Below are 16,125 nucleotides of genomic sequence, written 5' to 3'. Positions count from 1 at the left end.
TCTTCAATGGCGTTCTTGGTCGGCGGTTGTCGATGAGGTGGCGGCGCAACCATGGTACTCGCGATCGGTTCGCGTCACCGTCTCCCTTGGGCTTGGGAGGCCGCTCCCCCGCCGGCCCTCGTTTCGCTCGGGCGAAGACCTCGGCGGCCGATGTGACCGGAGGGGTTTTATCATGGTAATGCCTTTGGTAAAACATTCCCGAACTCCCCCCGGCGCCGGTCTTGTCCGCTTCTGGAGATCTATCGACCGTGACTGTTATTGTCACGGCGTTTTTCATCGACCGCGACACTGTTAGTGTCGCGGCGTCTCATCCGGCTGTCATCCGGCGGCTTTTTTTCTCTCGAGGTCTCGGCCTTGCTGGGCCTACCAGTCTGTGGTAATCTTCCACCTTGATGGCCTGGTCGGCCATCTTTCGTGCGGCGTCCATGCCAGGCCCCGTGCTTGATGAGCTCGTCTTTTAAGTTTCCCTTTGGGAGGCCCTTCATTAGCGCGAACGCCGCCGATTCGGGGTTGATCTCCCGAATCTGCTTTGCACCACTGTCCTCGAACCTCTTCACATAGCCTCGTAGGGACTCGCCCTCCTCCTGTTTGATAGTAAGGAGGTCTGATGTCTCCACGGCCCTCCTTTTGTTACAAGAGTCTTGGGCCAAGAAGGCGTCCTTTAGGTCGGCGAAACAAGATATCGAGCGTCGGGAGCCCCTTGTACCAACTCGAGCCAATCCATGCGGGGTCGTTGGGAAGACCCGGCACCGGACCTCGTCGGGCTGCTCCATACCGACATGTGAGACTCAAAGGCCTCGGCATGGTCGGTTGGGTCACTATCTCCTTTGTATGTGAGCGTCGGCAACTTCAGCTTGGGTGGCACGGCGGTGTCTAGGACATAGTCACTGAGGGGTTGTTTGACCACGTGTCGAATGACACGCGGCGACCGACTCCTCGCATTCCTAGTCCGGCTTCTCTCCTCGTAGCGGGAAGGACTCCTTCTCCGACTCGGGCTTCTTCTCCGACTCTCCGAGTCGGGCCCCGGTTCTCCGGGGTGTGCCTCGTCGATGTTGCGGCGGCGGTGTCCTCTCCCGAGTGCGAGAAGGACTTATGTTTACCACGACCACCTTGGGCTCCTCCGGCGTCTTGATCGGGTCCGCCTCTCCCGGTGCTTCGTTCAAGTTTCTTGGAGTCACGCCCGGGCCCTGGTCTCTGGATGGCTTCCGTCATTTGTGTGAGTTGGTGCACTCCCAATTAGGTCCGGGGAGTGTCTTGACTTTGCTATGTCAACCACTTGTCCCATGATGGTGACCTGGTTGATGGGCGGCGGTGTGTCCGGTGTTATCGGCATTCCGAATTCCGGTTGGACTACTCACGGTGGAAGGTTGCACTACCCCGAGAATGGTGAAATGTATCATCCTGGTGTGGCTCGGTTTCGTCGGTCACGACTACATGTTGTTTTGACATCCTCTTAGCTTTTGGGGTGGGTTTTTCTTGTGTTTTTGTTTTTGTTGTTTGGGAATGAATGTGACTAGCTTTTAGTATGTTTTTCCCCACGAGACGGCGCCAATTGTTCGGGTGTAATTCGGAGCGGATGTTTGATACCACTCGTAGCTAGTTGAATGATGTCCTTGCTTGAATCCTCCTTGCGGTCTCCTGAAACGATGAACAATCGAGGCTCGGCTTTGGCGAGCGTACTCACTCCGACGCTCAAGTCGGTAAACTTAGAGAGGTGAGTTGTTGTTACTTGGCTAAGAGTGTATTGTAGAGAGATAAGGAAGATATTACGAGATGAATAGTGGTTATTAGGTCAATTTGTGGATCCTTTCCTCAATGAAGGTTGAGGAGTATTTATAGGCATTCACCTTTTGTCTGTGGTGGCCGGGTGGCCAAGTGACTATCGGTGAAAAGACCGTTGTACCCTCGGCCGATGGACCGGTGGCGAGCTCGCCGAGGGTCTTGGATATGAGTACGCGGATTTGTGTCCCGGTGGCTAGTTGTCCGGCCGAGACCCGGGTGACAGCCGATGGGCTCCATCGGCTAGTTTGTTCGAGTCGTTGACTTTACTGTGGATATCCTTGACCTTGCTCAATATTGTTGACTTGGTCAGCGGTGCAGAATATGCCCCATCAATTGTATAACAAAAAAATATCACGAATGTAACTTTAAAGGAATACAAGTGGAATTTTAAAAAAATAGAATACATTAAATCTGAAAAAAACAAAATAGAACTAAAATTAAAAAAAAAAAACGAAATCGGAAAGAAGGGGAAAAAAATAGATCTAAAATAAAAAAAATGAAATCAGAAGGAAGGGAAAAAAACAAAACCCTAGATCTAGAATGAGAAGGAGAAGGAAAACACACACAAAAATAGAAAAAACACACCACCACGACCCGCATCTACCACCACCACAAACTCCTACCCGCACGGTAAATGAGAGAAGGAGAGAGAAGCACAAAAAACACCTTAGATCTGGAATGTCGCGGTGGTAGCGAGGGGTTTGTTGTAGGCAACAATGGTGGTAGTTCGGTGGTGGTGGTAGTTCGGTGGTTTCATGGTATAGAGGGAGGTCGGGGGTGGTTGTGGGAAACGGTGGGGTTAAAGTGGTGGTGGTTGGTTGCGGTGGTGGGTCGTGGTTGTAGATCTGAGATAGTGGTGGTGGTCGTTCTTGTGTGTGGTGGGGGGTGGTCGACCGAGAAGGAGAGGGTGAGGTAGTGGCCGTGAGTGGTGAGGAAGGAGGAAGGTGGAGGGAGTGGTGGTTGGTGGTTGACCGAGAAGGGGAGGATAAGGTGAGGTGGTGAAATTTGTTTTGGGGGGTTTTATTTTTTGGAGAATGAGAGGAGAGGAGGAGAGATAAGTGAGAGAGAGAGAGAGAGGCTGGTGAGAATAAGAGTAATTGAGGGACTTTTTTTCATTTTAAAGGGTCATTTTGAGTCCACAAAAATTCCTTTAATCTTGGCCCTTCCTTCCCTTTATTAGATCTAATCTCCACCCTCTATTTCCTTCATCCAATGGCTTTGATGAGGACTCATGGACTCAGAGGGAAGATGAGGACTCAAATGTGTGTGTGTGTGTGTGTAATATATATATATATATATATATATATATATATATATATATATATATATATATGATCACATGAGTCCACCCTATCTTTTTGAGTCTGTGAGTCCATGATACAATATCACAGCTAATACTAAAAAAAAGGTTATTTCATAACAATAATCCATCCTATTGGTGGTCTGCAATAATCAGTCCATCCTATCAATAATCCCAATTAAATCCAACCTAAGCACAATACCCTCTAATAACGAAATAGTTGATATTTTTTTAAGTTTATGTTGGAATATTTGATAGTTTTTGGATAACCTAGCTGGTATATGTGAAGTTTATGTGTAATATTTTCAAGTGATGAATCAAGAACTTGGTTTATTTGATACATATAAACATCACAAAATATCAGCTGGTTCGTTCTTAGAAGGTATGATATTTAAGTTGGATTTAATTGGGATTATTGATAGGATGAAGTGATTATTGTAGACTACCAATAGGATGAATTATTGTTATGAAATAACCCAAAAAAAAATTCATAATATATTTTTGTAATACAATATCACACGTTATGCTAAACAATATCACAACTTACAATATCGCACGTTATACTAAAAAATATCACAACTTACACTAAAAAAAATCGAAAAAAAAATTTTGAAACAAAAAATTTCGTTAAAAAAAATTGTGATATTCTTTTGTAATACAATATCACACGTTATGCTAAACAATATCACAGCTTACAATATCACACGTTATACTAAACATTATCACAGCTAACACTAAAAAAAAATCAAAAAACAAATTCGTGATATTGTTTTGTTATACAATATCACACGTTATGCTAAACAATATCACACGTTATACTAAAAAATATCACAACATACACAAAAAAAAAAATCGAAAAAAAAAATTTTGAAAAAAAAAATTGGAAAAAAAAAATCGTGATATTGTTTTATATATTGTGTGATATTTTTGTATGTACTCATGGACTCAAATATTTAGGTGGACTCACCGGATCCCGCCTCTCTCTCTCTCTCTCTCTATATATATATATATATATATATATATATATATATAGGGGCAGGGTCAGGTGCGAACTAAAGTACGGTGCGAACCGTACGAACTATCTATTAAAGGCTAACTTTTATTACACTGAAAAGGCCAAACCACTTATAACTCACCCGCGGCCCAACCCCAACCATATTTTCAAATTACAACAAGCCTACTTTAAATCCTAACCTTCCCCTTCGTCGCCAGCTGCCGCCGGTAACCACCATCAGACGCCATCTCTCCCGACGACACCTCCGTCAACCATGACATTGACGGACATCATATCGGAGTTTCCTTATCTTCCCCTTCCCCAATCCTTTGAAACTTTCACCCTTGACCTATTGCCGCCGACGATGGCGAGCACTATGAAGCCGCCGCATCTCCGGCGACCACGACGATGATGCAAAAGTCGTATGGTTTTAATCTTAAATAAACTTTATCACGGCGGTTGCCTTCACCTTTATTACAATAACAAGGTTCAAATTCTCTTTTTTTGCTCTTTTTCTTCATCTTAATTCCATTTTTTCCAGTTTCTATGTGCAGAAAACGCTTGTCATTCATCAATTTGAGGTATTTTAAGTTGATTGATTTGTCGGCGTTTTGAAATCTCTATTGTTTTTTCCACTTTTATTGTTACAAAATTATTGGTGGACTTCATTTATTGGACCTGCTATTAAATAAGTATGATACTTCAGCTCAAAATTAGTCTTCTATCTCGGGTCTATCTTAATGTAGTAATAGTTGTTCGAACTGATGTTCAAATGGTGATATTTATTCGTGACAAAAATGTTACTTGCCAGTATGACTGAATCATTTGAAGTTTGTGTTAGCTGAGTTCCGATATAATACTTAATCTTGCTGTATAAGCTTGTGGAATTCTATTTGAGTTGCGTGATGACAGATCTAGTGTATATGTTTAGCAATATCGTCTCTTCGTTGTGTTGATTACTGTCTTGTTGGCTCGTCTTCTAATCCAATGTAGGAGGAGCTAACACTGAGGAATGTTACTAACATACATGAATGAGTTGAGTTTAGACTTTGGAGTATTCTATATCAAACACGATGTTTCTACTGCCTAATTATTTGGTGGCGTGCGTTACCGTTTATTGATGATGGACATTATCTTTTCTTTTTGATTGTTCATTGATCATCAATAAATGCTCTTGGCTTGTTTATAGCACAATTTCCCAACTCACTTTAGTATTTCTGGAAGTATAGATTATAGAACAAATGAATCAGATATTACTAGAGAATCTTGGACTCTAAAGATCACAATTTCAAGCACAATTACGCAGACATGGTTATGGATGTATTCATCTTGAATTTGTAATATGTGTCTTTGTAATGTTAATACTTGTTTATGTCATGTATTTTCAAATTATTGGACCATTTTCGAGTATTCTTTTTTGAAGAATTTATGTGATTTTGGTTCTGAAATTGACAAATTAGGTACTATTTTATTTACGAATCTTGTTTGAATTAGCTTACTTAATCGCGAAAATTTACTTGCGGGTCTTTAAGTAGAGGTCATCGACGACCTCAACACCGGCCTGACGTCATCAACGACCTTCATATTGTGCCAGATACCGCCGCCCTTTGTAAGCCATATTGTCACCCCAGGAAAGCATCACACTTTATCGTCCTATCATTTGCCGATGACGACTTTAAACGACGAGTTGCAGGCCTCTTTTAGATATTAAACTACTCTACAATGTCGCCAATGCGGTTGATTTTATAAAATTTCACTTTAGTTGCTATAGATCTACAATTTGACAATTGAAATGTGGGTGTAAAAAATGCTGAGTTATGGAATATAGCAACTGTAGGGAAGTTGGTGCACTGGATTTATATTAAATATGATAGACTGTGGGTTCAATGTATAGATCATATCTATATGAAAGGAGCTGAATGGGCTACTTATGTTCCTCCTGCTGATTCTAGTTGGAATTGGAGAAACATATGCAAGGTAAGGGATAAGATGGATGCTGGGTATGTGAATAATTCTTGGATGCCTGATCCTAAGGGTTATTCTGTTGGTTCTAATTCTTCTTTCGCCGGGTCGCAGGGAATGCACCCCCCTGTACCATGGTATTCTGAGATTTGGGATAACTGGCGTGTCCCTAAACACTCGTTTATTGGATGGCTGATCAAACAAGAGGCACTCAATACTAAGGAAAAGCTTTACAAACTCCACGTAGCTGCCAATGATTGTTGTGTCTTATGTGAAGCAGGGACTGAAACTCATTTGCATATTTTTGCTGACTGTCCTTATAGTAAACAGATTATAGAAATGATTGAGGACTGGTTGCAACTTAAACTGGACCAAGGTACTAATCAGGGGACTGTATTGCAGAAACATACTTGTAGAATGGCTAAACTGGCCTGTTGGTACTATATTTTTGAGAGAAACAAGTGTAGGATTGACATGAAGCTCACTAGACCTGATCATATTGTGAAGGAGATTTAGAAGTTGGTTCATGCTAGACTGAAGCATTTCATTGTACTTCCAGTACTGAATATTGACAAAAACTGGGTTCAACACTTAGATATCCTTTGCTGATTGGCAGGATGGTATGTGTGGACTTAAAACTATGTAATCATTGATGTATCTTGATCTTTTTTAATGAAAGCTTACATTTAACCAAAAAAGAAAGACAATTAAAATGTGGTGTTAATAAACATTTTATGCTGTTGGTGCAGTGCCGCGTCGCCGGAAATATGGTGTCGTCGCTGGTATCTTGTGTGTAGCAGGGGCAGTGGTGGTGTATGGGTGTGCCATAGCGAAGGGAATGGGGATTAATTGTGGTGGAGATGAGGTTAGTCGCGGGGAGTGGTAGTGAAGTGAGTGTGCGGGGTAGTTAGGTGGCGGTGGACAGACGACGTGGTGGTGGTGGTTGTAGTATGTGGTTTGGGTGCAGTGGCAGTATTGTTGGTAATTTATGGGTTTTGGAGTGGTAGTGAGAGGTGGTGGTTGTTATGAGGTGGGTTATGGTAGTATGAAATTAAATGTATCCAGAAAATTTCTAAAAATATCAGTGTTAAATAAGTGTATCTACAAGTAGTATGAAATGTATCTACAAGTAATATTAAATGTATCTAGAATTTGAACTTACAAATTGAATCTCAGTATTAATACAATTCAAAATACAATGACAAATTTTTTAGACGTACACTAATATTCCCATTCTGTTGTCAAATTTCCAACTGTGATATTTTTGCGCAATGCACTAACTAAAAGAATAAGTGTAAACATCAATAATTTTTCTGAGCAATGCACTAATTATAGTTCATTCAAACAGAAATTAAGTTATAATTACTCCTATATACAAGAACCGAAGACATAGTTACATTAGGTTAGTAATTTACTGCAAAAGTTTAGGAGCTTTTACATGTCGCAAACATGTTCCCATATTAACTTCACTTTGGTATTTGATCAAGGTCAAAGGCCTTTCTTTCCATTGGCATACTATTCTTTCTCTCGTCCTGACAGGGACCAAATCTATCTATTTAGCAAAATTTAGTTACTAAATATGTACCTTAAATTTGCTAGATATACTCATTTAAGTTATTAGATACATGCCTTTAACTAGCTAGATACACGCCTTTAAGTTAGTAGATACATATATTTAACTTACTAAATACACTTATTTAAATTATTAGATACATACCTTTAGCTTTCCTAGATACACTCATTTAAGTTACTAGATACATATCTTTAGCTAGCTAGATACACTTCTTTAACTCGATAGATGCCAAATTTTAACTTGCTAGATAAATTCCTTTAAGTAGCTAGATACAGCTATTTAGCTTGCTAGATACATTTCTTTAAGTTCTTAGACACATACCTCAAGGATCGTGTCGAAAGAATTTATCCTCCATGTCTTTAGAGTTTAGTTTTTGTCCCCACCCCGAGCCATAATAAGGCAAAGGATAATCGGTAATCTTGAAGGTTAGTACTATAAACCGCGTATAATATAGAGTGGCCGAGCTCATGGGTAACCAACTATCAATCCGTCAAACACCGAGTGAGGCAAGGTCTAGTCGTACACTAAAAAAAAAGGCAAAATGATCAATCTTATAAAGCAAGATGGCAGTGAGGAAGGTATACAGAAGATGAACTTTTATATTGACTATTAGTTTGACACTTGACCATTTATACCACCAGATTGTCGCATATTAATTCGTTGGGGAATGCACCGATATACGTAGTCGACAATGGCAAGCCAAATGATCCGGCCTAAACAGAACAATCGGGATCCTAAAATCAATCTGATCGCCAAATGACACGATTCAAAATGACAATAATTAAGATTAATTACAAACAGAAACTATAACAGTTGACTTGATTAACCCGGCCATAAACCGATGACCCGAGAACGAAGAGACGAATATAAAATAATAATGCAATCATAATGACCCATCGTCGATGTTACGCCAGATCTGACACTCTCTTAACCATCGTCAAGCAACCATCTTGTTATTCACCTTAAACGCAATTGACAATAAATCCTCGGTCGTTGGAATAGTGGTTGGCGTATGTTTGTAGCACGAGTGATTAGATAGCACTGTATGGTGATGTGAGGATGAGGTCGTGGTGGAATGTTTTGTGAGATCCTCGGTTGTCATCATTAGTAGAGTTGGTGCGCCGACGATAAGTGCAACGTGCTCCAGCGAGGTTGCGGATGCCGGCAACATGAGTTGGGTGGGATGCGATCGAAACTCGGGGTTAGGTTGGGGGTAAGTGTGGGGGAGGATTAGCAGGAGTAATTGGGGGTGTCAAATGGGTCCCGTAGATTTTCTTAATCTAAGGGTTATTAATTAGTTCGTAAGTTCGCACGGAACTTTTAGTTCGTACAGGATCCTGATTCTCTATATATATATATATATATATATATATATATATATAAAGACGAGATCTCGTGAGTTTGGTTGTTACGGTGAGTTTGTGCTCACAAATCTCAACCATTAGATGGGAGCAAATATATGGCTGAGATTGTACCGCCTTCCCCGATCGCAAGAAGTCCATTGAAAATTAAATATTGCTTCTGTCTTCTCTCTCTCCTCCCCGGCAAAACAACATAATCCTCAAATTTCTGGTAAAGTATAATTAGTATCGAAAAAAAATCCTACAATTTCACCTAAAAATGTAGAGAGAAATTCAAAAGAAATCATATTACTTTTTCGAAATCGATCAACCCACTGATAGTAATCAATTGAAGAATCCGTGTCCTATTGTTGAGATCTAGCGATTATTTTGGTTGTCTATGCATTCAAAACAATGTGTTCAAACTTTATGTGATCACAGGAATTCAAAATCGATCGACCCACTAGGAATTCGGAGTATTAATGTGTTTTATATTTGTTTTTAATTAGATGTCGACTTGAATCATGGATTGGTTGCCTGGTCTGGTGGTAACACGGTGCTGCGTGTCACGTACTTATTCTTCTGGAAGAGGAATACGTGCGCCACTCGTGCCAAGACACTCGGCTTGGTGCGAGTCAGGCCTTTGAAATGATATCACTTGAGAATATTTGAGAGAGAATAGCAAATGTACAAGAGTTGCAGCAGAAAGATTGAATATTATTGATAATAATATGAGTTTGTACAATGCTTGAATGCGGAAATAAAGATTACAATATGTTTGCTAAATGATTACAAAGTTGTAGATTGAATGCAAATTGAATGAATGAAAAATGAGGCTTAATGCCCCTTGTATGGGCGCCTAAAAGGGTGGTTGGAGTGAAGGGGTGCGATGCTTGCTCCTCTTGGGAAATGGTGTGAACAAGGGGATAGAAATCTCCTTGTTCCTCTTCAAATAGGCGCCCAAATGCAAAGTATGGAGTGAAGGGGTGCGACCTCCACTCCTCTTGAGGATTGGAGGCAAAAGGAGGAAGTGAACCATCACTCCTCTTCATGGTTGGCGGCAAAGGAGGGAGTGAAGGGGTGTGACTTCGCTCCTCTTCATGTTGGCACCAAAAGGGATGGGTAAGGGAGTTGTATTTGGTGTGTGAAAGACATAATGGATAAGGATGACAAGGGGGGGTGTATTTGTATGTGAGAGAGGGAATGGATAAGGATGGATTAGGATAAGGATAAGGTAGGGGGGATGTATGTGGACAAGGGACTTGGTTCAAGGCCCTAGGACACATCCCTTGGCGTATTCGCATCTACTCAGCATGGTTGGATTTGTGGACTCCGTAGTTGCTTGTCCAGCTAACCTCAACTTGAAATGAGCTGCCTCTACTGAGAGTGAGCTGAGTGAATTTGAGTGAGCTAGTCGTGAGCTGGAGTAACTGTTTTTGAGCTGCCCGGAGTTCGTATAAGCTTCATATATGCGAGTATGCTTTGTGTGAGCTACCATAAGCATCCTTAAGGCATCACAGGAGCTCGAAATGAGCGAACCGTGACATTCTCCGCCACTTGGAATGGTTGACGTCCTCGTCAACCCTTTTTATGGCACGACCATGTCCGTAAATAGTATTCCTTTGGACTTCTTGTGGCCATGCCATTTCTTTAATGTTAAGGTTTGTTTGAGGATATCCCTTGGTTTTTGTTCGCGACCTTCTTGTCGGGTTTCGAAGGGATGTTATCTTCTTTCGTCTCGATTCTTATGTTGGTGCTTGAATTTGGATCGTTGATACGCACTTGTACTTTCACTTGACTTGTGCTCGGCATCGTAATCCGCTCGTTGTTCTTGTTGGCATTCGGGCATGCATTTAAAAAGTGATTGCCTCCACATCCGAAACAGTTGCCATTCTTCGGTCGCTTCTTTATCTTGGGTTTTCCCTTTTCTTTGTCGGGTTTCTTTGTCTCCTTGGGCTTCCCTCCCTTTTGGAGATCTTTCGTTCCCTTGGGCTTCTTTTCTTTGGGAATTCTCATAATCTTGTCTTGGAATTCCTCGGTCATCTCCCCTTGAGATGTGCCCAAAATAACCTTCATTGCTCTAGTCTCTCGGCGTGATAAGTCGGCAAGAGAGCTTTGTTGGACCTCCTCTACTTTCACGTTGATGTCGAATACTTGTTGTTTGGCATTGAGAATGAGTAGATCAGGGGTCCATCTCCAAGATCCCATTGTTCGTAGTAAATCGACACCAAGTAATCCTTCGTCGGTTTCAACATTAGCGATCATAAAATCAGCCACTCCTTGCCAACCTCCGAGTTGAATAGGTACATTGTAGGCCATGCGGCATTCTAGATGCTCGGAATCGCCTTCTGGTTTGACGGTAGTCTTGACATAGGAATAACGAATACAATCTTGGGCGGCCCTTTTGATTGTAAGGACGTTGTGTAACGACCTCGGATCCAATGATATTTTGGCCTCCACATTGTGAATTTTCCTTGAGTCGTCCATAGTGAATTGAGGGGTAATACGTCACTTACGTCTATGGGCGTCTCTTGCATTGGTGTTTCATCCATGATTTGTTCTTGGGTCGGATCTGAATGTTTGTTGGTGGGACATTGCCTCCCTCGACTTGCATCTCATCGATTTTGGCTTTGCCTTTCCCAACTCCCGTTGTACCCGAGTCTCCAAATTTGGAGTTCTTGGTGATGGTTGTCTTCTCCATCATTTTGAGAAGTGTTTCCTTCACGGGGCACTTCCGCACATAGTGAGGTCCGTTACATAGGAAGCAACATTTGTCACATATATCTTTGTCTTTTTTCTAAGGGTTTCCCGCGGACCCCGTGCCTTTAGGATCGTCAGTTGCGTATATTGTAGACAAACTACGATCTCGGCTTCTTATTTTTTGATTGGGTACTAGCGGTACCTATATTCGGCCTTCCACCATGACGGCCTTATTCCCTACAAATGTGACTGGCGCTATGGCCCGGATGAATTCCATCCCCAAAACACAGGCGTGGTCATCCATTGTTACGATGGTGAAGTCCAGCGTTCCCTCCCAACCCCCCACTTGGATTGGTACATCACGAGCAGTTCCATGGATGGGTATAGACGCGGAATTCACGGCTTTTATGCTGTCGGTTCCCTGCCCGTACTTGATACCCAATCTTGCGGCGACCCCCTTGGTCATAAAGTTGTGAGATGCTCCCGTGTCAAGCAGAGAGACAATGTGCGTGTCACTTACCCTTGCTTCAACAAACATTAAGTCATTGTCCTTAGTAGGCATACGACCTTTCTTAGATGAAGTTTCTTTGCGATCACCAGCGTCTCAGTGTGCTCCAGATCCCTTCTTCGATTATTTGGACATGACATTGAGTAAACGAAGTGTACTCATGGTGGCCTCCCCTTCATCGGATTCCTCTTGATCCGCGTACACCTTTGCCATGACGTTCAATCTCTGCTTGCTTGGACAATCACGGGCAAAATGCGGCCCTCCGCATAGGAAACAATCAGGTTGTTTCTTGCTTTCGTTGGCCTTCTCCTTGGACTTGCCCCTTTCGTCGTCCTTGGAGTCATATGAAGTCCTGCCACCCGTTGGCTTTGAACGATCTGAGGCATATCTTCCTCCACCGTTCCCCTTAGAATTCTTCGAGAAACCCTTGCTTGGTTCACTCGAACTTTTATATAGTGATTCGGCAACCGCAATAGCGTCACTAAGAGTCTTCACACTTCTACGCTTGATTTCTTCTTCGACCCATCGTTGAAGACCATCCTTGAAATAGAGAAGAGAAAGTGATTCGGGCATACCGTCAATCTGAAGTAAGAGAGTAGTGAATTGCTTGATATACTCCCGAATAGATCCCGATTGCTTCAAATTTCTTAACTTTCTTGAGGCGAGTTCTCCGGCATTCTCGGGATAGTTCTTGAAATCTGCCTTGAACTCGTCCCATGTATCTATGGTACACGCATCCCTTTGGATGTCGGTTTCTCTTTTTCTCCACCATAGGATTACATCTTCGGTTAGGTACAAAGTTGCGGTGCTTATTTTCATTTTGTCGTCCTCCACGAGGACATTCTGGAAGTAGCTTTCCATACTCCATAGAAAGTTGTCAATTGTCTTGGAGTCACGGTCGCCACTATATTTGGGCGGCTCAGGAATTTTCAATCGCGGTGTGTTCTTCCTGCCCGCTCCCCCACTTTCTCCGTCTTGGAGAGTAACAACCTCGGCCCTTAAATCATCAACAACTTGTGCGAGTTCGTTGATCATACCAATTGCTTGTGTTAATTGGGGATTTGGTTTGTCGGTTTCCAAAGATGCAAGCCTTTCATTGACTTGTTGCATGGCTTCTCGACACGCACCAATATCGCCTTCTATCTTACCAAAGCGTGCCTCGGTTGCTGCCTTTGTGTTCTTGGCCTTCTCGGCCGTTGGGTTTGTGTTTATTTCCGCTCCCGACATTCTTCGATGGTGATATCAAAAATAACTTGAATAAAATAAAATGAGATGTGATTTGGATGTGAACCTTTGTCTTGTAACCACGTTACTTTGATGTAAAACTTGGTTTGGAAAACCTCATTTATTTGATGTAGATGGAGCGTGAATTGGCCGAAAACTGGCTCTGGTAACCACGTGTCACGTACTTATTCTTCTGGAAGAGGAATACGTGCGCCACTCGTGCCAAGACACCCGGCTTGGTGCGAGTCAGGCCTTTGAAATGATATCACTTGACAATATTTGAGAGAGAATAACAAATGTACAAGAGTTGCAGCGGAAAGATTGAATATTATTGATAATAATATGAGTTTGTACAATGCTTGAATGCGGAAATAAAGATTACAATATGTTTGCTAAATGATTACAAAGTTGTAGATTGAATGCAAATTGAATGACTGAAAAATGAGGCCTAATGCCCCTTATATAGGCGCCTAAAAGGGTGGTTGGAGTGAAGGGGTGCGATGCTTGCTCCTCTTGGGAAATGGTGTGAACAACGGGATAGAAATCTCCTTGTTCCTCTTCAAATAGGCACCCAAATGCAAAGTATAGAGTGAAGGGATGCGACCTCCACTCCTCTTGAGTATTGGCGGCAAAAGGAGGGAGTGAACCATCACTCCTCTTCATGGTTGGCGGCAAAGGAGGGAGTGAAGGGGTGTGACTTCGCTCCTCTTCATGTTGGCGCCAAAAGGGATGGGTAAGGGGGTTGTATTTGGTGTGTGAGAGACATAATGGATAAGGATGACAAGGGGGGGGAGGGGTGTATTTGTGTGTGAGAGAGGGAATGGATAAGGATGGATTAGGATAAGGATAAGGTAGGGGGATGTATGTGGACAAGGGACTTGGTTCAAGGCCCTAGGACACATCCCTTGGCGTATTCGTATCTACTCGGCATGGTTGCACTTGTGGACTCCGTAGTTGCTTGTCCAGCTAACCTCAACTTGAAATGAGTTGCCTCTACTGAGAGTGAGCTGAGTGAACTTGAGTGAGCTAGTCGTGAGCTGGAGTAACTGTTGTTGAGCTGCCCGGAGTTAGTATAGGCTTCGTATATGCGAGTATGCTTTGTGTGAGCTACCAAAAGCATCCTTAAGGCATCACGGGAGCTCGAAATGAGCGGAACCGTGACATTCTCCGCCACTCAATGTAGTAAAAAAAATCAAAGTGACACCGCAATAACATCACAATAACACCAGAATAACAATAACACCAGAATAACAGCACAATAACATGTGGTAAAAAAAAAGAGTAAAAAAATTAAAGTATTAAAAAAAATCTAAGTGACACCGGAATAACATCACAATAACACCAGAATAACAATAACAGCAAAATAACACGTGGTAAAAAAAGAGAGGAAAAAAAAAATCAAAGTCGTAAAAAAAATCAAAGTAAAAAAAACACAATAACAACATAATAACACGGGGTAAAAAAAGAGTAAAACAAAATTAAAGTAAAACAAAAAAAATCAGAGTAACACATGAAAAACAAGTGGTACAAAAAAAAGAAAAAGTAAAAAGGTAACATAATTAGAAAATTAGAGAAAAAACATAAGAACTTAAAAATAACACTACAATAAGAGTGTGGGCACAAACTCACCATAAGAAACCAAACTCACAAGATCTCATTTATCTATGTATATATATATATATATATATATATATATATATATATATATATATATATATATATAGGGTCAAGATCCGGTGACAACCACTAACATAATGAGAACCATGAGAACCCTAACTAAATCTCCACGAAATCTTGTTTCGAAAGTTTTGATGGATAATTTACGCTTAGTTTAGTATATTCAAACACATTCTTTAGTATAACTAGACAAGATTTATTTATTTTTTGAGAAAATATAAACTTAATGTACAAAAATACAATTAGGTATACTTAAACGGCTATAGATGCACGAAAATGAATACAAGGTGCATGAACATTGTTACAAGCATCAAAGTGATTACTAGGTGCATGAAAATAACGGGTTCTAGATGCATAAAAACGAGTTCTACATGCATGAAAATTGTTAGATGCATGAAAATGAGTAGTAAGTGCATGAAAATTAATAAAACATATTTCGCCTCGATTTCCCTCAATAGTATAATAGTTTTTGGACCAAGAAATATGTTCTCTAGTCATAATATTCTATGCCGAATCCAAATATGTCATTATTTTTAAAAAAAAATTCCGTAAGGTAGAGTTCTCAAGGTTCTCATTATGTTGGTGGTTCTTAATGGATCCCAAATCTATATATATATATATAAGGGTTCTAGTAAGGCCCTCATATCATATGAGTCCCTAAGTCCTTATAAGGGCCTTTGGATGGAAGGGATGGAGGGATGAGATTACATCTCATTGAAGGGTCACAATTCTCCTTCCCTAATCTCCCTCCCTAATCCTTGTATAACTCCTTCTAATCTTGTATAACTCCTTCCTCATTCTAATTTCCCTACTCACTTCCTCATTATTCATTCTCTCACACTTCTCTCATCGACTCATTCTCTCCCATTCTCTCAAAAAAAAAAAACCAAACCAAAATAAACTAAAACAAAAAAAAAACCAAAAAAAAACAAAACAAACACAACCCTTCCATCACCACGACCCACCACCACGACCCACGAACCAAACCCGCCTCCTCACCCAGCCCCACCGGCAACTCGCCTCGCCAGCCCCACCGACAACAGCAGCAACACCAGCCCTACCGAC

General features: G+C 41.5%; 1 long non-coding RNA gene across 1 annotated transcript; it reads left to right on the top strand.

The window, feature by feature from the left end:
- Positions 1–4,165: 4,165 nt before the first annotated feature.
- On the top strand, positions 4,166–5,476 carry LOC141623791 (uncharacterized). Its single transcript, XR_012533634.1, has 2 exons — positions 4,166–4,563; positions 5,070–5,476. It is a non-coding gene; the product is annotated as an uncharacterized LOC141623791 (long non-coding RNA).
- The last annotated feature ends 10,649 nt before the right edge of the window (positions 5,477–16,125 follow it).

This window comes from Silene latifolia, chromosome X, assembly GCF_048544455.1.
Source record: "Silene latifolia isolate original U9 population chromosome X, ASM4854445v1, whole genome shotgun sequence".
Classification (NCBI taxonomy): Eukaryota; Viridiplantae; Streptophyta; class Magnoliopsida; order Caryophyllales; family Caryophyllaceae; genus Silene; species Silene latifolia.
The sequence above is the reverse complement of the archived record's forward strand: the minus strand, read 5'-3'. Positions and strand labels throughout refer to the sequence as shown.